At 45.4% G+C, this 25,922-nt stretch overlaps 1 long non-coding RNA gene across 1 annotated transcript in view; it reads right to left on the minus strand.

The window, feature by feature from the left end:
• The window catches only part of LOC142777244 (uncharacterized), a 98,818-nt gene extending 81,061 nt beyond the window's left edge, over positions 1-17,757 (minus strand). The window contains exon 1 of the long non-coding RNA XR_012887987.1: positions 16,995-17,757. This is a non-coding gene — a long non-coding RNA (uncharacterized LOC142777244). The remainder of the gene's footprint in view (positions 1-16,994) is intronic.
• Positions 17,758-25,922: the final 8,165 nt, after the last annotated feature.

Here is a 25,922-nt window from a genome sequence, read left to right on the forward strand (position 1 = left end):
CACCTGGCGGCAACTGGCTGAAGCGCTCAAGTGTTGATTGTTTCTCGTGTCGTCTGCTAGCCACGTCTTGTTTCTACAAGTGCGTACGTCACGCATGTTCTCAAAGTGTGGTTTGTCCGGTCATGGCAGCTCGAGTGTAACTGTTTCTACGTGTGCCTGAAACGACGTACGAAAGCATTTGCTCTTGCTCCGCTGCTAATGCATGTATTACGATCGGCGAGTGCAACTTTCCAGAGTGCTCATGCCCTCCAATGACCAGAACCATTTGAAAGTGAAAGGCACTTTCTGTTTCAAGTACATCGCAAAATGCTCTTGGCTTCCTCCCAAACATGAGTACTAATTAAATGCTGTGTGAATGCAGCGTTTTATAGTGACTCGGTTGCAAAAAAAAAACTTGCTCTGGGTCATGCACTAACGCACTATTGGTAGGTGTACAACTACGGCAATAGTTTATCAATCATGCGAAGAGCCGTATTTGTGTTTATCTGGCCATGGTTCTACTACATAGAAATATTACAATCGCATGAACTTTGAGACTTCGGTACTTACAATGTACTTGAAACAGAGTTACCATGCGCAAGCATGTGCTTAGATTTAAGAACGCTTCAAAGAGTCCAAATGTTGAAAATAGTTAAGACGGCATGCCTTATATATAATGTCGTATAATTTCACTCAAAATTTTATTTTTTACATTGTTTTTAGCATTTCTGGGGCATTGTTAGGGTCTGATTTAAGTGGTAATTTTTTCTCTGAAAAAAGTTAAACAAGCTTGCCCCATTACCCAGGCCTTTGTTGTAGCAGCATGATGCACGTAATTCATCGATGAAAGCTTTCTGCTGAACTATTATATAAGATTTTCACTGATGCAAGAACATGTGTGTGCACGTGGTAAATGCAAAAAAAAAATCGAAAGTTTGGCTAGTTGGATATCAATGGTAAAACTGTCGTTCAAGCGCAGAATAAACACAAACGAAGAGAGGACAAGTGCTTTCTCGCAACTAAACGATTTATTTGTGAGAGAAGAAAATATAGGCAGGCATTAAAAGACAACGCATGTGTGTGCAGGCAAAAAGTACACCCGTTGCCACTCGAGACCACAGAATAAAAGCAGAAAGATTATCCAGAAACATAACCTAGAAAAGCGAACTCTTCATCGTGCAGCAAAACCAAAGACTGGCTGATGCATTGTTCTCCTCTTTTTCTTAAGTGAATAGCTTCCGTTGATTCACGAGTTAATGGGTTGTTATATCGAAATGGTTTTTCAGTCTAACAATCAATTATCTCGTTTTCGGTGCCCGAGTTTTGGCGCCAAATTGATGCACAAAGAACGAGCCGCCGTTCCCCCGTTGAAGCCCACCGTCGACCTTTTCTTTATTCTTTGCTCTGATCTAGGTCTTAGCCTAATGATTATAGTGTCATTCGGCGTCTTCTACACAATAATCAACACGGGTAGCTTGCAATTTGGGCCAATGCGAGCCATCGCCGACGCCTGTGCCACCATGTTGAATCTGCAGTAGGATCCCTTGGTTTGATGTAGCGCATGCCAAGGCTGTGACCGGAAAGCAGATCCGATATCACATTGCGGAAAAATGGTCTTGGAGTGATTGTTTTGCGCCAGCCGCATGGCGTGGTTTTCTGGTAACTTGGGTGGCGAAACGAGCCATTTTCAGGAGTGTTTCATCGGTTTCATACTATTCGAGGCCAAGTGTGAACGCGCACTAAACGTAAAACCAAATCCGGTTTCCGCTTCACTGACTTAGCTGCGCTCATGAAAGAAGGCCGTCACTAGACCTGTTCTCGCATACGAAGACGCAGCAAGCACTCACGGCAACGAACAGTGACGGTGAAAAGCATTTCAAAGCACAGCACGCAAGAAAGAACGAGTTCGTATTCTTCAAAACAGAAGCGCTGTGCCATAAGAAGTCTGCGCCTCGCGAGCAAAGATGGTTGTCGGGAGTGACTGTAAACAAACGAACACTGCGAGTTATCTCACGTGATGGCATCTGGCCAAAACCGACGCGGCACCGGCCTTGAAGAGGCATGAGGAGGATAAAAGGACAGGAGGCGCGTGAATAACCACATACGTCGCTACTTTGCGATGTTTTATTGGCTTTATAAGTGACAACTTTATACAGCTTTTGAGAGAAATGTACCAAGAAAATACAGTTGGCAAAGTATGGGAAAGAATAAGTAGCAATGACAGCATTGAAACTAACAAGGAGGTGAGACAGGAAAGTATTTTGTCCCTGCTATTATTCATGCTGTACATAGTGAGGATGAAAAAAGCGCTAGAAGGAAGCAAGATTGTGTGTAATCTGTAACAAACAGGCTGGCGCGATAGTTGAGCCGAAGCTTCTAGGTGTAATTGCTGCAGACGATATTGACCTATTTGCGATCAGTCAAGATGATATACAGCCGCTGCAAGATATATGCGGAAGGGAAGGTGAGTCTCTCGGACAGCGAAATCAGGATATATATAATTTAATAATGACGAAGAACAGGCGGCTTCAATACAGGCCCAAGAAATACCGAGGATGAGCCAGTACAAGTACCTCACAGTATAGATAAACAAGGGATATATATATATATATATATGCAAGAAAGAGACGACGAAACTTTCCCGGAAGCGTCTTTACTAAACGTTTTCAGCTGGTGGACCAGCTGAAAACGATTAGTAAAGACGCTTCCGGGAAAGTTTCGTCGTCTCTTTCTTGCATACAATACGTCGGGTCCAGCGTGAATGACGTTCAAAGAAGGTGGTACATATATATATATATATATATATATATATATATATATATATATATATATATATATATATATATATATATAGGCAGGCATGGTGGTTGAGTGGCCGTAGCGTTGCATATAGTCTAGTAGATCCTCCGTGAGCGGTCACAACGTGGTTTATTTCGACGTTTCGGCCTAGAGTCTGGCCTTCATCAGGAATAAAGATACAGTTTGTCGGTGCTCAGCTTTATACAATCTCAAATCAGAGGGCAAGGTAAGAGGGAAAGAAAAAAAAAGAAAAGAAAAAAAAGAAAAGAAAAGGAAAGAAAAAAAAGGAGAAAAATAATATACGGTGAACGCCCCTCGGGTGCCCCCCTTCCACTTTTCCCTCCACTCCCCCCCATCTCTCTCCCCCCCCCCCCTTCACCTTTCTGATGTCAGCGGTCTGTGTATGTTTCCGTTCACTAGCGCATTCCTCCCGATCAGACGGTCCCTCCTGGCACTGGCGGTTCGGTGTGGGGCAAAAAAGAGCTTTTCAGGAAGTCCTAAGCCTTTAACTGCTCGGGGTCCCGTAAACAATTCGTCGTAGAAGGACGGGGGCCGCGTATTGTGGCAGAGGCTGGTCAGCGGGCATTTTAGGAAGTTCTAAGCCTTTAAATACTCCGCGCCCTGTCAACATTTCGTCGTAAAAATAGGGGTGCCCCGTATTGCGGTAGGCTGTGCAAGCGCGTGCAATGCGAATTCCTGGCCCGCTTCTAAATTACGCGTGTCGTGGGGGCCTCCCGGCTGTGCACATGGTTGCTGTTGGGCATGTCGTGCATGGCACAATTGATTGGGTAGTAAAATAAAACAGAAAACAGACGACAGCTGCACTTAGGAAGAGTAGTTACACTTGCAATTGTTTTAGGTTGTCCAGTGCCCTTCGCAGCTGCAGTGCCGTGAACTCAGTTACTATTTTCATCGTTGCCGTTATTGTTTTCTAATGCTTTAATTGCTGCAAGTCTACCAGGATTCTCATTTATTCCTCTATCGAGGGTGTTAAATCGGTGGATAAGGTATGACTCTCGTTGTTCACGTTCTCGATTTGATTTAAATCCCGTCTCTAAGAGCGTTACTGATAGTTTGTCGAATGCATGGTCGGGAAGATTGAGATGTTTTGATAGAGGTAGACTTGGGGCTGATTTCGCATGGGCTCTGTGATTATTGAAGCGAATCCTAAATGGTGTTTCTGTTTGTCCGATGTACTGCATACCACACACGTTGCATTCGAGTAGGTACACCACATTAGAAGAATCGCATGTTAGGTTTCCTCGTATGTTAATCGAAAACTTGGATTGCGTGCTGGTTGCTTTGTCTGTTTCTCGCATCGCCTTACATACAAGACATCGTGGCTTTAAGCAAGGGCGGCATGAATTATTGGGGGGTGATGTGTTAATTTGGGAGTGGACAAGGGTGTCTTTGAGGTTACGTGGTCGTCGGTAAACGACGCCTGGAGCGGATGGGAATGCGCGTTTCAGACGTTCACTTTCTTCCAGAATGTTGTAATGTCGTTTAAGGATTTTGTTTACATTGGGGAAGTTTGTGCTGTAAGTCAAGCAGAGGTTTGTTCGTTGTGGGTCTTCTCGTGGTGGTCGCTTCATAAGTAAGTCTTCACGCTTTAGTTTTCTCGCTTTTTGAACAGCGTCATTAATTACATGTGGGGGGTATTTTTGTTGCTCGAGCATAAGTTTTAGCCTCTGTGAGCTCGTGTCAAAGTCAGCGTCTCTAGAGCAGATTCGCTTAAACCGGTGAGCCTGGCTGTATGGAATACTGTTTTTACAGTGGCGTGGGTGATCGCTTTGGTAATGAAGGTATTGTTGTCGATCCGTTGGTTTGCGATATAGGGTTGTAGAGAGCTTCTCTTCTTCTATCGTTATGGTAACATCAAGAAAATTTACGGTAACTTGCGAGTATGTGTGTGTGAAGTGTATGTTCGGGTGTACAGCATTGTAAGTGTCTATAAAGCTGAGAAGTTCGTCCTCGCTGTGGGTCCAAATAAGAAAGATGTCGTCTATGTATCTTCTGTATAACATTGGTTTCAAGGAACTTTGTGCAAGAAATTCAGATTCTAGCTTTCCCATAAATATGTTGGCATAATTAGGTGCCATTTTGGTGCCCATAGCGGTCCCGCTGATTTGTCGAAAATACTCTTGGTTAAACTCGAATGAATTTAATTCGAGGACCATCCTCGTCAATGTTGCAATGGCAGAGAAATCTGGGGTGTTAGATTGTCTATGGTTTGTGTACATGTTTCTTAGTGCAGCTATGCCGTCATCGTGAGGAATATTTGTATATAATGAAGAGACATCAAGGGTAACCAAGTACGAGTTTTTCGGCACACAGATACCCGCAATGTCTCGAAGAAAATGTGTGGTGTCTTTTATGTACGGCGCGAGGGTGCATGGAATGTGGCTTATTAGTTTGTCCACGTACCCTGATATGGGTTCAGTTATTGTACCGATGCCTGATATGATTGGTCGACCTGGGTTACCGGGTTTATGAATTTTTGGGAGGATGTAGAAGCGACCTGGACGAGGGTATGCTGCTTGCATCAGTTTGTGGTCAGTGTTGGTTATCTTTTCTGCGTCCAATAGTTTCTTTAGTTCTGTTGATACGATACGTTTGTATTCGTCTGTCGGATCACCTGGGAGGCGTTCGTAAAATCTTGAGTCGTCTAGTTGGCGGTATGCTTCTTGTAGGTAGTTGGTTGTATTAAGGACTACAATTGCTCCTCCTTTGTCAGCGAGTTTTATTGTTATGTCTGTCCTAGACGCCAAATTTTTCATGCTTATTTTTTCAGATTTGGTCAAGTTTTCTCGGTTTCCTTTCTGTCTGTGGTATTCGTGTACTATATCTTTCTGTACTGCGGTGATATAAAGGTCCAAGCACTTGTCTCGATTACTGTTCGGTGTCCAATCATTTGATTTACGACGGTGAATTGTTTTGTGGTTAGAAGGCCTATCTAAGAAATATTCGCGCAACCTTAAGCTTCGAGCGAAGTTGTCGAGGTCTCGGAGTAAGTGGAATTCATCGAAAAATTTTGTGGTCGGGCAGAAGCTTAGTCCCTTAGATAGCAGTTTTACTTCGTCAGGTGACAAGCTCGTGTCCGATAAGTTTACAACCACAGTGTCACACGGTGTGTTCCTAGATGGGTGCTCGTTTGTACCATTAGTGTTTTCCTGGGTGGTGGTGTTGTAATGATAAGGCACTGTATCAGGGAAAGCGGGTTTGGGCACATGGTCTCTTTCGAGTTTATGAAGTTTTGTGGCCCTGATGGCTTGGTATTTATTCTGCTCAAATTCTGTTAATCGCGTGATTTCTTCGTTCGATAAAGTGTTGTGGCGGAGAATGGTGTTGGTCATAACGACCAGTTTCTTTACCTGCTTGTCACTATGATTAAGAGCAATTTCTGTTAATTTAAGGAATGCCTCAAGGAGGACGTTTTTCCATGTTATTTGGTCGTGTTTATCTAGATTTGTAGCGGCTGGTGTGAGGGAGAGTGTCATACCCTTGGGGGCTATTCTAGCACGAAGGTACACTTGCAATGTTGATTTATGCATTTCATGTCTAATTCGTTTGTCAGCAAGTTTTCGTACTTTAAAGAAAGTGGCACTGCAACTGGGAAGTGATGAGCTGGACTTACATTTCAGAAGTCAATCTTCTTTTGGGTGCGGGGATGGCACTGATGAGGTGCGCAGGTTGTAGTTATGTCCGGCAGGCCTTCGTCGTTGTGGGGAGAATTTCGGCGTTGGGCTCCCGGCGAACGTGTTCGTTGGCAGTTCCGGGGTCCGTAATAGGGGGACGCGGTTCCGTAGTTCGGCAGACTTCCCTTTGAGGAGTGGTGTAGTGGTGTTGTCGTGTAGTGCTTCTGGTCTCGACATCCGCAATGGAGGGACGCGTGTTGGCTGTTCTGCAGACTTCCCCCCTAGTAGTGGTGCGCTGTTGATGATGGTGAGGGGGTGCTTGAGGCTCGCGGGAGTCACAGTTTCGTTGATCGTCGGGAACTCATCTGTGGTTTTGGGTGGGTGTGGGGCTCCTGGTGTATGTTGATATGCAGAAGTCTTCTCGTGGGTGTCTTGTTGTGTTGAACGTATATTCACGGGAGCTGCTGGTTGAGTCGACCACCCCGTTGTAGATTCAAGATCTCCACGACCGAGTGCTTTCTTGAGGGTTTCGGCAATCAAAGCGACACCCATAAAACTCGGATGAAGCCCATCCGCAGCAAGAAAGCGTCTTGGTGGCAACTGCTCGAATTGGTAGTCGATGTATGACACCTTGCTGGGTCTCCGGCAGTAGGCCTTGACTGTCTCGTTGAATTGACGAGCGTCCCGGTTGAAGCGGTGCACGAATTGTTCGTTCGATCGTTGCAGGTGTAGGTTGAGGTACCGGGGCAACACGCATGAAACAACGAGCCTTTCGAGTTCCTGGCGTGTCCTAAGCGTGTTGTTCACTAGGCGGCGAAGGCGGCGTAGTGATTCGTCTAGTCCGTACGACGCCAGCTCACTCGTACCGACGTGAAAAACGAGCGTGGTCACAGATCGTGGTATGCCAGCAAGCTCTTTCTCGATGTCGAATGTAGAGGCTCCGCGGATGGAAATGATTGCAGGTGTCGTCTTCTCATGTGGGTTGAAATGCCGATGTAAATACCTTGTTTGCGAGTTTCCGATAATGGCTGTAGTTGGTGCATGTTTAGGGAAATTCCGTGAGACCTGCTCGACGGGAGGTGCGCCTGTGGCCGGTCTTGTGTAGGCAGGCATGGTGGTTGAGTGGCCGTAGCGTTGCATATAGTCTAGTAGATCCTCCGTGAGCGGTCACAACGTGGTTTATTTCGACGTTTCGGCCTAGAGTCTGGCCTGATGAAGGCCAGACTCTAGGCCGAAACGTCGAAATAAACCACGTTGTGACCGCTCACGGAGGATCTACTAGACTATATGCAACGCTACGGCCACTCAACCACCATGCCTGCCTACACAAGACCGGCCACAGGCGCACCTCCCGTCGAGCAGGTCTCACGGAATTTCCCTAAACATGCACCAACTACAGCCATCATCGGAAACTCGCAAACAAGGTATTTACATCGGCATTTCAACCCACATGAGAAGACGACACCTGCAATCATTTCCATCCGCGGAGCCTCTACATTCGACATCGAGAAAGAGCTTGCTGGCATACCACGATCTGTGACCACGCTCGTTTTTCACGTCGGTACGAGTGAGCTGGCGTCGTACGGACTAGACGAATCACTACGCCGCCTTCGCCGCCTAGTGAACAACACGCTTAGGACACGCCAGGAACTCGAAAGGCTCGTTGTTTCATGCGTGTTGCCCCGGTACCTCAACCTACACCTGCAACGATCGAACGAACAATTCGTGCACCGCTTCAACCGGGACGCTCGTCAATTCAACGAGACAGTCAAGGCCTACTGCCGGAGACCCAGCAAGGTGTCATACATCGACTACCAATTCGAGCAGTTGCCACCAAGACGCTTTCTTGCTGCGGATGGGCTTCATCCGAGTTTTATGGGTGTCGCTTTGATTGCCGAAACCCTCAAGAAAGCACTCGGTCGTGGAGATCTTGAATCTACAACGGGGTGGTCGACTCAACCAGCAGCTCCCGTGAATATACGTTCAACACAACAAGACACCCACGAGAAGACTTCTGCATATCAACATACACCAGGAGCCCCACACCCACCCAACACCACAGATGAGTTCCCGACGATCAACGAAACTGTGACTCCCGCGAGCCTCAAGCACCCCCTCACCATCATCAACAGCGCACCACTACTAGGGGGGAAGTCTGCAGAACAGCCAACACGCGTCCCTCCATTGCGGATGTCGAGACCAGAAGCACTACACGACAGCACCACTACACCACTCCTCAAAGGGAAGTCTGCCGAACTACGGAACCGCGTCCCCCTATTACGGACCCCGGAACTGCCAACGAACACGTTCGCCGGGAGCCCAACGCCGAAATTCTCCCCACAACGACGAAGGCCTGCCGGACATAACTACAACCTGCGCACCTCATCAGTGCCATCCCCGCACCCAAAAGAAGATTGACTTCTGAAATGTAAGTCCAGCTCATCACTTCCCAGTTGCAGTGCCACTTTCCTTAAAGTACGAAAACTTGCTGACAAACGAATTAGACATGAAATGCATAAATCAACATTGCAAGTGTACCTTCGTGCTAGAATAGCCCCCAAGGGTATGACACTCTCCCTCACACCAGCCGCTACAAATCTAGATAAACACGACCAAATAACATGGAAAAACGTCCTCCTTGAGGCATTCCTTAAATTAACAGAAATCGCTCTTAATCATAGTGACAAGCAGGTAAAGAAACTGGTCGTTATGACCAACACCATTCTCCGCCACAACACTTTATCGAACGAAGAAATCACGCGATTAACAGAATTTGAGCAGAATAAATACCAAGCCATCAGGGCCACAAAACTTCATAAACTCGAAAGAGACCATGTGCCCAAACCCGCTTTCCCTGATACAGTGCCTTATCATTACAACACCACCACCCAGGAAAACACTAATGGTACAAACGAGCACCCATCTAGGAAAACACCGTGTGACACTGTGGTTGTAAACTTATCGGACACGAGCTTGTCACCTGACGAAGTAAAACTGCTATCTAAGGGACTAAGCTTCTGCCCGACCACAAAATTTTTCGATGAATTCCACTTACTCCGAGACCTCGACAACTTCGCTCGAAGCTTAAGGTTGCGCGAATATTTCTTAGATAGGCCTTCTAACCACAAAACAATTCACCGTCGTAAATCAAATGATTGGACACCGAACAGTAATCGAGACAAGTGCTTGGACCTTTATATCACCGCAGTACAGAAAGATATAGTACATGAATACCACAGACAGAAAGGAAACCGAGAAAACTTGACCAAATCTGAAAAAATAAGCATGAAAAATTTGGCGTCTAGGACAGACATAACAATAAAACTCGCTGACAAAGGAGGAGCAATTGTAGTCCTTAATACAACCAACTACCTACAAGAAGCATACCGCCAACTAGACGACTCAAGATTTTACGAACGCCTCCCAGGTGATCCGACAGACGAATACAAACGTATCGTATCAACAGAACTAAAGAAACTATTGGACGCAGAAAAGATAACCAACACTGACCACAAACTGATGCAAGCAGCATACCCTCGTCCAGGTCGCTTCTACATCCTCCCAAAAATTCATAAACCCGGTAACCCAGGTCGACCAATCATATCAGGCATCGGTACAATAACTGAACCCATATCAGGGTACGTGGACAAACTAATAAGCCACATTCCATGCACCCTCGCGTCGTACATAAAAGACACCACACATTTTCTTCGAGACATTGCGGGTATCTGTGTGCCGAAAAACTCGTACTTGGTTACCCTTGATGTCTCTTCATTATATACAAATATTCCTCACGATGACGGCATAGCTGCACTAAGAAACATGTACACAAACCATAGACAATCTAACACCCCAGATTTCTCTGCCATTGCAACATTGACGAGGATGGTCCTCGAATTAAATTCATTCGAGTTTAACCAAGAGTATTTTCGACAAATCAGCGGGACCGCTATGGGCACCAAATTGGCACCTAATTATGCCAACATATTTATGGGAAAGCTAGAATCTGAATTTCTTGCACAAAGTTCCTTGAAACCAATGTTATACAGAAGATACATAGACGACATCTTTCTTATTTGGACCCACAGCGAGGACGAACTTCTCAGCTTTATAGACACTTACAATGCTGTACACCCGAACATACACTTCACACACACATACTCGCAAGTTACCGTAAATTTTCTTGATGTTACCATAACGATAGAAGAAGAGAAGCTCTCTACAACCCTATATCGCAAACCAACGGATCGACAACAATACCTTCATTACCAAAGCGATCACCCACGCCACTGTAAAAACAGTATTCCATACAGCCAGGCTCACCGGTTTAAGCGAATCTGCTCTAGAGACGCTGACTTTGACACGAGCTCACAGAGGCTAAAACTTATGCTCGAGCAACAAAAATACCCCCCACATGTAATTAATGACGCTGTTCAAAAAGCGAGAAAACTAAAGCGTGAAGACTTACTTATGAAGCGACCACCACGAGAAGACCCACAACGAACAAACCTCTGCTTGACTTACAGCACAAACTTCCCCAATGTAAACAAAATCCTTAAACGACATTACAACATTCTGGAAGAAAGTGAACGTCTGAAACGCGCATTCCCATCCGCTCCAGGCGTCGTTTACCGACGACCACGTAACCTCAAAGACACCCTTGTCCACTCCCAAATTAACACATCACCCCCCAATAATTCATGCCGCCCTTGCTTAAAGCCACGATGTCTTGTATGTAAGGCGATGCGAGAAACAGACAAAGCAACCAGCACGCAATCCAAGTTTTCGATTAACATACGAGGAAACCTAACATGCGATTCTTCTAATGTGGTGTACCTACTCGAATGCAACGTGTGTGGTATGCAGTACATCGGACAAACAGAAACACCATTTAGGATTCGCTTCAATAATCACAGAGCCCATGCGAAATCAGCCCCAAGTCTACCTCTATCAAAACATCTCAATCTTCCCGACCATGCATTCGACAAACTATCAGTAACGCTCTTAGAGACGGGATTTAAATCAAATCGAGAACGTGAACAACGAGAGTCATACCTTATCCACCGATTTAACACCCTCGATAGAGGAATAAATGAGAATCCTGGTAGACTTGCAGCAATTAAAGCATTAGAAAACAATAACGGCAACGATGAAAATAGTAACTGAGTTCACGGCACTGCAGCTGCGAAGGGCACTGGACAACCTAAAACAATTCCAAGTGTAACTACTCTTCCTAAGTGCAGCTGTCGTCTGTTTTCTGTTTTATTTTACTACCCAATCAATTGCGCCATGCACGACATGCCCAACAGCAACCATGTGCACAGCCGGGAGGCCCCCACGACACGCGTAATTTAGAAGCGGGCCAGGAATTCGCATTGCACGCGCTTGCACAGCCTACCGCAATACGGGGCACCCCTATTTTTACGACGAAATGTTGACAGGGCGCGGAGTAGTTAAAGGCTTAGAACTTCCTAAAATGCCCGCTGACCAGCCTCTGCCACAATACGCGGCCCCCGTCCTTCTACGACGAATGGTTTACGGGACCCCGAGCAGTTAAAGGCTTAGGACTTCCTGAAAAGCTCTTTTTTGCCCCACACCGAACCGCCAGTGCCAGGAGGGACCGTCTGATCGGGAGGAATGCGCTAGTGAACGGAAACATACACAGACCGCTGACATCAGAAAGGTGAAGGGGGGGGAGAGAGATGGGGGGGAGTGGAGGGAAAAGTGGAAGGGGGGCACCCGAGGGGCGTTCACCGTATATTATTTTTCTCCTTTTTTTTTCTTTCCTTTTCTTTTCTTTTTTTTCTTTTCTTTTTTTTTCTTTCCCTCTTACCTTGCCCTCTGATTTGAGATTGTATAAAGCTGAGCACCGACAAACTGTATCTTTATTCCTGATGAAGGCCAGACTCTAGGCCGAAACGTCGAAATAAACCACGTTGTGACCGCTCACGGAGGATCTACTAGACTATATATATATATATATATATATATATATATATATATATATATATATATATATATATATATATATATATATATATATATATATATATATATATATATATATATATATATATATATATATATATATATATATATGAATTACCCGCTCGTTTCCGGCGGCTCTCCGTCGCTCCTGTCTAGTTCCCCTCCTTCTGCTTCTTGTTGTCTGTTGCTACCTCGTTCGCCCGTTTGTCTCGTTTTTTTTTTTTGGAGGCTCTTCAAACTGTGAGGGTGACCCTCTTCTACGGGAACTTGTACCATTTCACTTACATCCTGCGAAGAAGGCTGGTTCACCAGCCGAAACTGTTAGGAATAAATAAATATTTTACTGTTTTGTTTCCTATGCTGCACTATTTTCGAAGTTTAATATATATATATATATATATATATATATATATATATATATATATATATATATATATATATATATATATATATATATATATATATATATATATATATATATATATACGTGTGTGTGTGTGTGTGTGTGTGTATGTGTGTGTATGGAGGTACAGAAAAAACAGCAGAAAAGAGAAAGAGAAATGCTGCAGTTATTAAGCACAGATGACGATACAATGGGTGCTAATGTTTTCGAGGTCTGTGAAAATGTATAATGGTTCCAGGGCTTGGATTTGGAATCTGAGTGGTGTGGATAAAGTGACAGGTGAAATCAGGAATGAATGCAAATCAAAAGACTATGGGACGCCTCGTGAGGGCGCTAACGAGAAGACGACGAATGAGGCTGTAACGGGGGATATGGGATGGACAGGCTTTGAAGTTAGGGACGCTCAGAGCAAAATGAGATTTGAAGAGAGGTTTAAGAAAATCAAGGAGAGTAGATGGGCTGGGAAAGTGTTCAGATATTTGTATAAGAAGAGCGTGAAGACAAAGTGGAGAAAAAGAACTAGGAGGCTCACCAGTTACTAAACGGCTGGCAGTGTGGGTGATACGATAACAAGAAGTATTAAGTGAAAAATAAGAAGGGCGGAGAGGATTTATTGGACCATAGCGAAGAAAAAGGAAAAGAGCAAGAACGAAATAAGGCGGGAGAGGTTTTATTATAGTTCAAGGTGAAGCGCTTTACTGTATGAAGCTGGGTCGGGCTGCCTTAAAACGCGTAGTCATGAAGCAAGGTTCAAAAAAGAAGAAGAATATTATATGTACATGTTGTGAGGAGCTCGGGAAAGAATGGAACTTGTTCGGATTGAATGTGGTGATATACAGCGAGGTATGCGTGTAGGTACAAGCCTACACGAGGCTATGGGCTTCAGGTACAAACATGAAAAGCTGAACATGTCCCTGATAGAAGCAAGGAAGAGATGATTCGAGCGTAGGGAGCAGAGAAGTAGAGATAAAGAGCAGAAATAGTGAAAAAATGAAGTCATTCTGCCTGACGAGGCAGAGAAACGAAGCAAAAATTTATATTTTTTGTTATAATAAGATCGATTTAGTCATAGTAGATGAGGCATTAGGCTAACATGGAAGGAAAACTTTCTTTTCAGTTTTTTTTTTCTTGTGAGTCATGGTGGCCCCCATGCAGGGACGCTCATAGCTTTCATTCATCCATCCGACCACGCAAAAATTAATTTTTTGAACCACTCGCACCATTCCACATAGTAACGTCCGATGGCTATTTTTTTCATGAATGAAACATAAACGAAGAAGGAGCATTTTATTGCGTTTCTTTGTGCATGGAAGGTTACTTATTTAGTGCAGCTAGATCAATTACTAGTGATTATTTGTAGGTAGTTCGTCAGACGTCATCGAGATCATTTTGAGAATGCCGTACTGCGGCACATGTATTATTGTGCATTTACTTTAATTTCTGTACAAGTAGGTCACTGCTGTTGATAATATTGTCATTTCATATTTCATACATTGTCATTTCACACAGACATAAATTGATCTTTGACTTTAGTGTCTCTTCAAAAGACCTTCAGTAAAAAGAACCACTCACCGGACCCACTAACAAGTTTTAGTTAGACCATGGAAGCTGTGGAGTGTCCGAAGAACAGCATTATGCCACAATTTTTTTTGAATCAGTTAATTACGCGCTGATGATATTTTTTTTTCTTTTTTGAAGCGGAGCGAAGGGAAGATGTGAGTTGGCGAGCTTGAAACTTTTGCCTCTCACCCCACATAGCCTTCGCAAGCCAAATCTTTTCCCTACCCTCTCCAGTATCCGACCAAGAGTTAACATGCGCATGACGTGCCCGAACAAGTTCAACCCCTGAGCACACGACCGGCGTTGTTTTTTTACCAGCGTTATCTTGAGGTCTACTAATATGGTTCCTAGGGACCATACCACTGCCTGTTTTTTGAAAGATGATTTAGACGCTTAGACGTGGTAAAATAGATGAGCATAATGAGTTCTCAAACACTCAAGGCTATTACTTTCTTTTCCAGAACAGGTGTCTTCTTGATGGGCTAACCACGGGGACACAAACGGATGCATAGAGTTCATATACAGAATGTATATTACCTCTATGAGCGCATTAGCCTCGCATCTCGTTGCAATTCATGGGGAAAAAACGAAAAATACGCGCACGTTCTTCTATGGTGTCTAATTATTATATTAGGTTCCTTCATCGATTCAAGCAACAAGTTACATGAACTACACATGTTGTGTTAAATAATTTTCACCATGTCGCGTGCTACTGTTGGTAATGTAAGAGCACAGTCGTTTACATAGAGGACTAACATCACAGCACTGCCGTCGACATACAGAGAAATTCTGACGTGAACATTATCTCCTCATTCTCTGGGCGCGCGCCTCCGAAAGGAAGAAAGAGCAGCGTTCATCTTGAAATTTGACCAGTTGCCGCGGTGCGTAGCGCTGCGAATTACGACAGGTGGGGTCGTGAACGGCCCTTTACAAAGTTGACCTAAGATGTTAACGGACTACGCGCGCGTGCAGCCGAAAGCCTCTTCGCGACACTTCAACTGCGTCAGCGGCAATTGAAAGGACTACAGCACCCGAGGCGAAACACTCAGCATGCGGTGCAACAACGCGGCAGCCGGAGTGATCACGTTACGTGAAGTTTCGTTGTTTATCATCGCATTGGGCCACTGTGTCGCCGCTCCAGCGTGTATCAAACCAGCCAGATATTTTCATCGCCGCATCGCACCGCCACTTGGCCAGCCAATCCCAGCGCAAGCAGACGAGCGGTGTCTCTGCTGGTGGCCTCATCTCCCTGTCGTCGCTTCCATCGCCCGTAATCCAGGCCTGGCGAATTAAGACGAGTCGATGAAGTGGCGCGAGTTATAGGGGCTTTAGTCACCTATGCCCGATTCTGCCCCACTGCAGAAGTCTGGTGGCTAGGGTACTCGGCTGCTGACCCGCAGGTCGCGGGATCGAATCCCGGCTGCACAGGCTGCATTTTTTATAGAGGCAAAAATGCTGTAGGCCAGTGTGTTCAGATTTTGGTACACGTTAAAGAACCCCTGGTGGTCGAAATATTCGGAGCGGTCTTCACTAGAGCGTCTCTCATAATCATATGGTGGTTTTGGGACGTTAAATCTCACATATCAATCAATCCATATGCCCACTTCCTTCAATACTTCTCACAAAATTTCCTGATTAACGTTTTCATACGCACCAGGGATGTCTAGATAAGATACGTATAATGCCATGCTTTCCTCTTTTGATATTTCTATACACAGAGTAAGAACAAACAGTTTATCGTCTAACCACCTGTCGATAGTGATCGATTCTGAACTTCCTACATCACCAACCTGTATAGCACAGATGCAATGGTTAGCGGTTTATATGAGTGAATGTTAACCTTTTCTCCCTTGCTTTTGTAGATGAAGTTAATTCTACTTTCCCGCCAAGTGTCTGGTATTTGCTTTCTGCTAAGCACTTTTCTACAATTTTCAGCAGTGCTTCTTCAGTACTATTCCTAGTTCTAGTTTATTATTGAGGCAGACGGGAAGCCAACTAAGCCCGGAGCACTTAGGAATTTTTTCTGCGGCCTTCTTCCAACCGGACCGGTCAGTTTAAAGTGGACAGGTTGTGCCATCTAGTGGAGCCCAGTTGAATCAAAACACGTCTGCCATCTCAGAGCCTATGGCAGGAAATTGGTCAATGGCCGTTAAGGCTGCTGTGGCTCCCGCTGCTTTTTTTCTGCTGTCAGCGGCCGCGCAGTAAATCCGCGCAACGTTGTGCACTCCAACAGTGACGCGAGACGTTCCACTTTTTGAGGCGGGTAACTTGCAAGTGGGCTTACCCAGAGCGGACCAATAAGACGGGATTTTATTTCAAAACAAGCCCTTTATTGGCACAAAAGTATTACTTCGAAAGTTTCTGGGCCGCTATTTCAACAATAAACGTCGACATATAAAGTGCCTTTACTGTCCCTTTAAGCGTAGCTATGCTGAAAGACAGGGTCAGTGTCATGGTGAATTATTCGTTATTAAGAGTAGGCCCAGAGCCTGATGCTTAATTTTCACAACCAGCCCTCGGCTAGCCACCTCCCAGACCATCCTGCTTCCCGGTGCTGTTGTCGTTCGCTTTGTCCGCCAGTCTCGTGTCTGTAGGTATTTTCGGCTTAGGTTGGAGACTAAGTCACCTACCTTGCGGTGTCTTGGCAGGTGGCTCCTCGCTGTTGGTGGACGATGCCCTGTCCTGCAGCACCGAGTCATGGAGAGAACGCTTTAGCGTAGCACTGGTCCTCGTGGCACTCGCTGTCCAGCGCCGTCTTTCCCTGGCCCTCCGTAGTGTCAGTTGCCCTGACGGGAACCACGTACATCTCGACCCACTCAGGCTCAACCGCGGACGGCGTGCTGGCCGCTGTAGTCAACTGCTGAAGAGCCTCCGTTACTTTTGGCGTGTCTGCCGGCGCCGCCCATCCAGTAGTCAGAGGGCCCAATGGGCTTCCGACCCCTTATGCGGCGTCCTCTGCCTCGCCCGCTTTCCTGAAGTGCTCTGCTATTGCCTCATTCATCGCTGGCTCTTTGCTTTGGCATACGTTCTATTGTAAAGGCTTCGACACGTACGAAGCGTTTGCAGCGTGAGCAACAGGGTACCTTGCACTCTCGGTGGACGTGCCCTGTGCCTTGGCAGCGCAAGCATTGCATCAGCCGACCAGGTGTATAAGCAGCATGGTCAGTTCTCATTCGATGCTGATCTGGTACAGAAGTTCTTCAACCTTGACGCCAAGTTTCTGCTTCAGGAGCGCTGTCCTTGTGGTTGAACGTGTCAGAAATGCCCGGGACACGCCATCTTTCGTGGCTCACCTCCACCATTTTGCCGAAAGCAGCGAGTACCGTCTGTACTTCGTCGCTCACGCCATGCAACAGACAGTGTATTCGATGCCGCACCTGCTGATACTGTGGGTCAACGACGACGCAGCACCGCCCCTTCGCCTGCAGCTCCTTCAAGGCGAGCAGGCGTTGCGTGGGTGCGGCATCATTGAATGTCACCGTCTACACGTGGTTAGCCTTGTACGCACCGAGGCTTACAGGTATATACCCGGAAGCGTCAATACGTTCCATAAGTTGGCGTCAATGCGCCCTTGAAATCTTCGCACTTGTACGGCCTTGCACGTATACATCACCGCGTAAAAACACGGTGTTGATAGCAAGTAGTTCTTTTGGCAGTTGCGGCAAAAGAAACCGGTATTTATTATCACTGCTTCTGATTCGCGGGTAAGACTGGCCGCTATAGCCACTCCATTGGAGCCCATGACCGCGCATGCGATCCGTCGAGCACGGATGCGGAAAACAGAACAACCACAAGCATGAGTGAAGACACAGTCACCGTGAGCTAGACCGCGGTTACTGAAAACTCTTAAGAGAATGAGATATTCGGTCATATGTGTTGAAAAGTTTCTTTATTCGCACGGACTGGAAGAGCTAGTTGGCCATTTAAAATGGCCCCCTATTTTGCGTAATAAAACCGAATAAGTATTGGACTCTTTTCGAAGACATTCTTGACGTTTACGTCATTACTTGGTTTGATTATTCTAGAGGTCCTGAGACTAGGTTCTTACACTCGTAAGAGAATAATGGCGAAAGATTATGAAGTAACCTGATTATGTGTATAGATGCGCCCTGAAAAAGAATTTCTGCCTGCCAGGGATCGAACATGGGACCTTCCACGTGTAAAGTGGATGTGATTACCACTACATCACAAGTACCTGTGATAGACAGTATTCGTAGAGTAATCGTGTGCGAGACCAATTATTTAAAGCAAAATTTTGAACGTAACTTGGCACAATGTTTTTCAATTTTGTGGGCTGAGGCAGTTAGAGGACTACTTCAATGCGACTCTGTTTTTTAATTGTAATGTGAAGTTGAACGTCCCAAACGTACCATATGATTATTAGAGACGCCGTAGTGGAGGGCTCCGGAAATTTCGACCACCTGGGGTTCTTTAACGTTCACCCTAATTTGAGCCCACGGGCCTACAACATTTCCGCCTCCATCGAAAATGCAGCCACTGAAGCCCGGATTGGAACCCGCGACCTGCGGGTCAACAGCCGGGTGCCTTAGTGACTAGACCACTGAGGCTACTCGGCTGCTGACCCGCACGTCGCGGGTTCGAATCCCGGCTGCGGCGGCTGCATTTCCGATGGAGGCGGAAATGTTGTAGGCCCGTGTACTCAGATTTGGGTGCACGTTAAAGAACCCCCGGTGGTCAAAATCTGCGGAGCCCTCCACTACGGCGTCTCTCATAATTATATGGTGGTTTTGGGACGTTAAACCCCACATATCAATCAATTAGACCACTGAGGCGGGGCTAATGTGACCCAGTGTTGCGTATTAAAAGTTCAAGATGATTGTGCTGTCCATGTAACTGTCGTGTGATGCTTGTCGCAGAGAATCTGACGTCGTATACATATCGACATTTCTACATTATATTGGTACAGACTTACATTTGCAACAGAGAAAAGATAGCAAAATTAACCGGTGGCTGGAGCGGGGAATTTACGGCCCACGGTGGTGTTACCCGCGAACACGCCGACAGTGGGATAGCCAAGAACATTTAAATTTTCAAAGCAGGGATGGAGATATACTTTTCGTTGAATAAGGACAGAAAAGGAGATAGTACAGAATGGTGGACAGCCTATGTTCACCACTTCCCTCACGTTTTCTCAATGCCAATGAAAATGTCTACGCTGGTTACCCAGTACAAGAGTTACAAAAAAAAGGTCCCTTTGAAGACAACGCTAAAATTCATATCTGCCACACAATTAGTATCGGTACGAAATTTCGCCTGCCACAGACCAAATTTCATGCCGATACTGAAGAATGAGCCTACACACTACTTACATTCACTGTAGGCTCTTGAAAAAAAGAGAATGATAAAGTAGCACGCACATCACACATTCCTGCTCTGATTCAGTTAAGGCTGTCACGCTGCCTAGTGGAATTCAAGAGCATCCTCTAGATCATCATCAGTAGACCAACCCTCCCTTGTTCGGCGGTGCTAGCTTTTGTGATAATGCGTTAACAAGAAAGGAACACGAACCACTTTGTAAGTTTTGTGCATAAGTGAATATACCCGACCATTCGTTACGCAATAAATATTATTCCTTCTACTGAGACGGGAAGCTATCGTAAAAATGCGTGGAAACTCCTGCCTTCGAATGTAGCCCGTAGAGTGCACATATATTTTTGGCAAGATTTTCTGCAGCCACGTTGGATAATTTATTATTATCGTCTGGCGATTGCACTTTAAACTCCCCGTGGTTTACGTGCGTATGACACTCTTCAGTGCTTTTGTAGTGCATGAATCCCGTAAATAACATTCATTATAGGCGGAAAGGAACGCAGGCTCGTAATTTGCTCTTCCAAATCTTGGCTAACGCTGCGCTGCTTGATTTTTACATTTGTTGATAGATGGCAGCACATTGCAAGCGATTCAGTTCTTGCCGGGTGTCAGAGCCAATTGTTTTCCGCGACCAAACAAACGTTGTGAACGACGCCGTGTGGGTGTTGGGGGGGGGGGGTTAAATGACGCCTTGTAGGTGTTATAGAAGTCTTTTGGCAGAGATATTTCCTCATATTACATTGAGCAGTCATGTTCGAAGAAACATTGATTATGATATATGGAGTTTTTTGGCGCAAGGGCCATTTGATGGCCAAAGAGCGCCAGTTCATGGCGCTCTTTTAAGTTACATTTATTTTCACGCAGTGGGAAAAAAATAGGAAAATATAATGGTCAGGAACAAATATATTTAGACATAAATTCAGCCAAATCAATAATAAAGTAACTCTAAAATATAAATTGATTTTTCAGTAAATATATATACATACATAAATACCTACGTACTAACAATCATACATTGATGTGTAAATATTATAATGAACGGCTATAAAACAACAATTCTAATACACTCATTTTATGTTTGATGTTTTGTGGCCCAAGGGCTATTTCACGGCCGATGAGCGCCAGTTAATCTTACTAGAAATATGGACAATGATTGTGATTAGCGGCTGTATAAGGGCCATAAAATTCCTCGCAATAAAGCGGGTAAAAACATACAAGTAATAAAATCATGACCATGTCGTGAAAGGTGTGTGTGATGTGAATAGGTGACAAAATTTAGTGATAATAAAAAACGATGGTGGACATGCATGGCATTAGCACAAGTACCTCACTCGTTCATACCCTTGCGTCCAAGGGCCGTGAGGCAAGTGCTTTCCTGTGTAGCCACCGCAGCAAAAACCTCTCTAGAGAGGTCGTGCTACGGTATGCCCGGGTATATGATATGAAAGTTATGAATTACCTTTAAAAACGCTAATAACGATTTATGACTAAAAAACGGTTCCCTACCGACGAACATTGAAGGGTGTAAAGGTATATGTTGTCGGAAGGGTAATGGAAAGTGTTGTCTTCTTATAGTGTCCAATTGTTGGCACTGAATTAAAACGTGAAGAACTGTTAATGCCTCACCACATTTATCACACAATGGTGGATCACCACCGGACAAAAGATGTGTGTGTATCGTGTATGTGTGTCCTATCCTGAGTCTTGTTAGTGTTACCTCTGTTAGACGGGATTTTGATACTGGTGGCCAATGGCCAAGGTGTGGCTTGATAACGTGTAGTTTGTTTTGTGTGTGTGTATCCCACTTGCTCTGCCAGAAGTCCCTGAGTTTTCGTTTGAGAGACGGCTTAAGATCAAGGGCCGGGATAGATATGGATGTAATGGCGGTGCTCTCGTGGACGGATGCAGCGAGCTGATCTGCCCTCACGTTGCCTTGGATCTCACGGTACCCTGGCACCCAGTACACTACAACATGTTGTTTGAGTGTGTAGAGTGTGCACAAAATGGAGTAAAGTGAGACAAGGACCGGGTTTTTTGTTTTTTAAGACTGTGCAGAGCCGTTACCACACTGAGGGAGTCTGTATAAATTAGTGCTTTTTGTATTTGTAATTGTTTGATGTGTTTAGCTGCCACAAGTATCGCGTAAGCTTCCGCTGTGAAGATATTTGTGCGTGGATGTAGAGGGCCAGCATCCGAAAAGAATGGGCCGACAGCAGCGTAGGACACAGAGGAGTTAGTCTTGGAGGCATCTGTGAAGAACTCAGGACGTGTGTATTTGTGTTGAAGTTCCAAAAAGTATGTTCGGATATGGGCAATAGGTGCATGTTTTGTAACTTCTAGGAAAGACACATCGCAGTCTATAGTCTGCCACTGCCACGGTGGTGGGTATGCTACAGGAGCCATTAAACTGTGTTCAAGTGACACTGCAGTTTCTTCAGCTAGACACTTCAGGCGAACTGAGAAGGGCTGCCTCATCGAAGGCCTGTTTTGAAACAGAGTTGAGCTCGAGAAATCATTAATTGTAGAGTATGAGGGGTGCTTTTTGTCTGCTTTCGCCTTAAGGAAATAAACAAAGGACATGTAAGTTCTCTGCAGATGAAGCGACCACTCATTTGACTCAACATAAAGGCTTTCTACGGGGCTGGTGCGAAAAGCACCCGTAGAAAGGCGGATGCCCAAATGGTGCACGGGGTCCAGCATCTTCAAGGCACTTTGAGTGGCAGACTGATAGACAACGGCCCCATAATCTAAGCGGGTGCGAATGAGGCTTCTATAGAGGTTCATGAGGCATTGCCTATCACTACTCCACGAAGTACGTGACAACACTTTTATAACACTCACGGCTTTTAAACATTTTGTTTTTAAATACTTGATGTATGGTACGAAGGTCAACTTGTTGTCCAAGATCAAGCCTAAGAATTTATGCTCGCCTTTGACGGACAGACGTTGCCCGTTCACTCGAATGTCAGGTTCCGAGTGCATGCCTCTCTTTCGAGAGAACAAGACACACGTGCTTTTTTGTGGGTTAAGTCGAAATCCGTTTTCATCTGCCCATTTGGAGACCTTATTTAAACCCAGCTGAACCTGCCGCTCACACATGGCCAAGTTGCATGACTTGAAGCCAAGCTGAACGTCGTCGACATATGTACAATAGAACATATTGCGGGGAATGGACAAGTGCAAAGAACTCATTTTGATGAGAAAAAGTGTGCAGCTAAGTACACCACCTTGTGGCACGCCTGTTTCCTGGACAAATGTCTGGGAAAGAACCGTGCCCACTCGGACACGGAATGTCCGGTTTGACAGGTAACTTTCGATTATGTGAAACATTCTTCCACGCACACCAAGGTGGGACAGGTCTCTTAGAATTCCAAAACGCCATGTTGTATCATAAGCCATTTCGATATCGAGGAACACAGAAAGAAAATATTGTTTATGGACGAAGGCGTCTCTGATCTGTGCCTCGATACGAACAAGGTGGTCTGTGGTGAATCTACTTTCTCGAAAACAGCACTGAAATGGGTCGAGAAAATTGTTTGTTTCAAGGATATGTACAAGTCGGCAGTTTATCATTTTTTCGAAGACTTTGCACAAGCAGCTTGTAAGTGCAATAGACCTATAACTTGAAGCTAAAGAAGGGTTTTTGCCCTCTTTCAAAATGGGAATAATAATAGCCTCTTTCCAGGAGGTAGGGATAGTGCCAGCAAACCAGATGGCGTTGTACAAACAGAGTAAGGTTTTTCGTGTTTCTGCTGGTAGGTTTTTTAACATTTCATACACCACACGGTCAGAACCTGGGGCAGAAGTGCTGCAGGAGTTTAGAGATGTTCGGAGCTCAGCTAGACTGAAAGCTTGGTTATATGCTTCGTATCTAGTGGATTTGTGTTCGAGTTTCTGCTTTTCTATTCTTGTTCTGTATTTTTGGAAAGTGTCAGTATAGTGAGATGAGCCGGATACCCGTTCAAAGTGTGCACCGAGGAAGTTTGCCTGATCTTCCAAGGTATCACCTTGAGTGTTTACGAGTGGGAGTGAGTGTACTTTTCTTACTGCTACCCTACGAACCATGTTCCAGACTTTGGCCTCTTGTGTATACGAATTTATCCCTGATAAAAACTTGCGCCAACTTTCTCTTCTGGCCTGCCGACGCGTTCTCCTTCCTTGAGACTCTATTTTCTTGGAGGTGTCAAGATTTTCGGCTGTTGGTGAGTTCCGCAGCAACCTCCATGCCCTGTTCTGTTCCTTTCGCGCATTACGACACTCTGTGTTCCACCATGGGACGTGTCGTTTGCCGGGCATTCCAGATGTTTGCGGTATGCACTTGGCTGCTGCGTCAGTTAGAAAAGCTGTGAAATACTGCACAGCTTCATCTATGTTTAACCTACATATGTCTGTCCAACGCAAACGTGTAGTGTTATGAAACTGTTCCCAGTCTGCTTTGTTTATCAGCCATTTAGGTACGTGTAGAAGACCTTCATATGTTGTTTGTGAACTCAACACTACAGGAAAATGGTCACTACCATATAGATTATTTATGATTTTCCATTTGAGTAGGGGTAGGAGTAAAGGTGATACGATACTGAGGTCGATAGACGAGTAAGTTTTGTTGGCAACGTTATAGTATGTTGGCTCTTTCCTATTCAACCAACAGGCACCGGAAGAGAAGAGAAATTGTTCAATGAGACGACCTCGTGCATCACAGCGAGAATCGCCCCACAGTCCACTATGTGCATTTAGGTCCCCAAGAAGCAAATAAGGTTCTGGCAGTTCGTCTATTAAAGACTGAAATTCACGTCTTTCAAGACGGTGGTGGGGAGGTACATACAAAGAGCAGATGGTGACGAGTTTGTTTAAAAGTACCGCTCGAACAGCCACCGCCTCAAGAGATGTCTGGAGTGGTAAATGTGTACACGCTACTCCTTGGTTAATAATAATGGCTACGCCACCGGATGACGCCACAGCATCATCTCGGTCCTTTCGGTATATGACGTAAGCACGTAAAAAATTTGTATTGGAGGATTTTAGGTGTGTTTCTTGTACACACAGCACTTGAGGTGAGTATTTGTATAAAAGCTCTTGTACGTCGTCGAGGTTCTTAAGCAGTCCTCTGACGTTCCAATGTATAATTTGTGTGTCCATATTGGAAGTAAAGTAGTGCTGTGTGTACGTTAAGGGAGTGACTTGTTTAAGCTGAAAGGTCGAGGTCAAGTACCAGGGCCATTGTCAGGCCCTGTTATGAGCTTTTTAGTTTTCTTGACGCGCTCCAGAGAGCCGCGCCGTTCTTTTGGCACCAGGGGTGCCACCGTATCCATTGCCTTCTCGGAGGCACTGAATGCCCGCTCATGCGAGCTGGTTTTTCGAAGCTTGGGCCTCGCCTGGCGAGGTGAGGCCTTGAGACCCGAGGACCCTGGAGTCCCTGGTCTTTGTTCAATAGTAGGCGGAGTAGACACAACTACTGCCGCCTTGGGGGCAGGCGCCACAGCCAATGGCTCGCTCTGCGCAGGCCGAAGGAGTGGTGAGGGCTGGTGCGACACTGCCTCCTGGCGCGCCGCATCAGCATATGTGGGGCCATAAAATGACGAGACTCTTTTTCTTACTTCTTTAAATGTAATGTTTTCTTTTATCTTTAAAGTGATGATCTCTTTTTCTTTTTTCCAGAAAGAACGTGAACGTGAGTACGCGGCATGATTTCCACCACAGTTCACACAGTGTGATGGTTTTTCGCAATTGTCAGAATTGTGGCCTGACACTCCACATTGTGCACAAGTTTGGTGACCACGACAGCTTTGTGAGCCGTGGCCATACTTCTGGCATTTAAAACAACGACGCGGGTTAGGTATGTATGGTCTGATCGACGTCTTTGTGTACCCTGTTTGAATACTTTCTGGCAGATTACTGGAAGCGAACGTGAGTATCAGGTGTTTCGTTGGTGTTACCTTGTTGTCTCTTCTAATGGTGATCCTTTGTACATTGGTCACATTCTGACTCTTCCACCCCTCCAGAAGTTCCTCTTCAGTCAAGCCTAGCAAATCAGCATCAGATACTACTCCACAGGTAGTGTTCATCTATCTGTGTGGCGTTAAAGTGATGGGAGTGTCACCAAAAGTTGATAGATTCTGTAGCTTTTCAAACTGTTCTTTTTCTCGAACTTCAAGGAGGAGGTCTCCGCTGGCCATTTTGATAACTTTGTACCCGGCTCCAAGAGTTTCTGTGAGACATCTGGCTACTAC

The sequence above is a fragment of the Rhipicephalus microplus genome, chromosome X (assembly GCF_043290135.1).
Source record: "Rhipicephalus microplus isolate Deutch F79 chromosome X, USDA_Rmic, whole genome shotgun sequence".
Classification (NCBI taxonomy): Eukaryota; Metazoa; Arthropoda; class Arachnida; order Ixodida; family Ixodidae; genus Rhipicephalus; species Rhipicephalus microplus.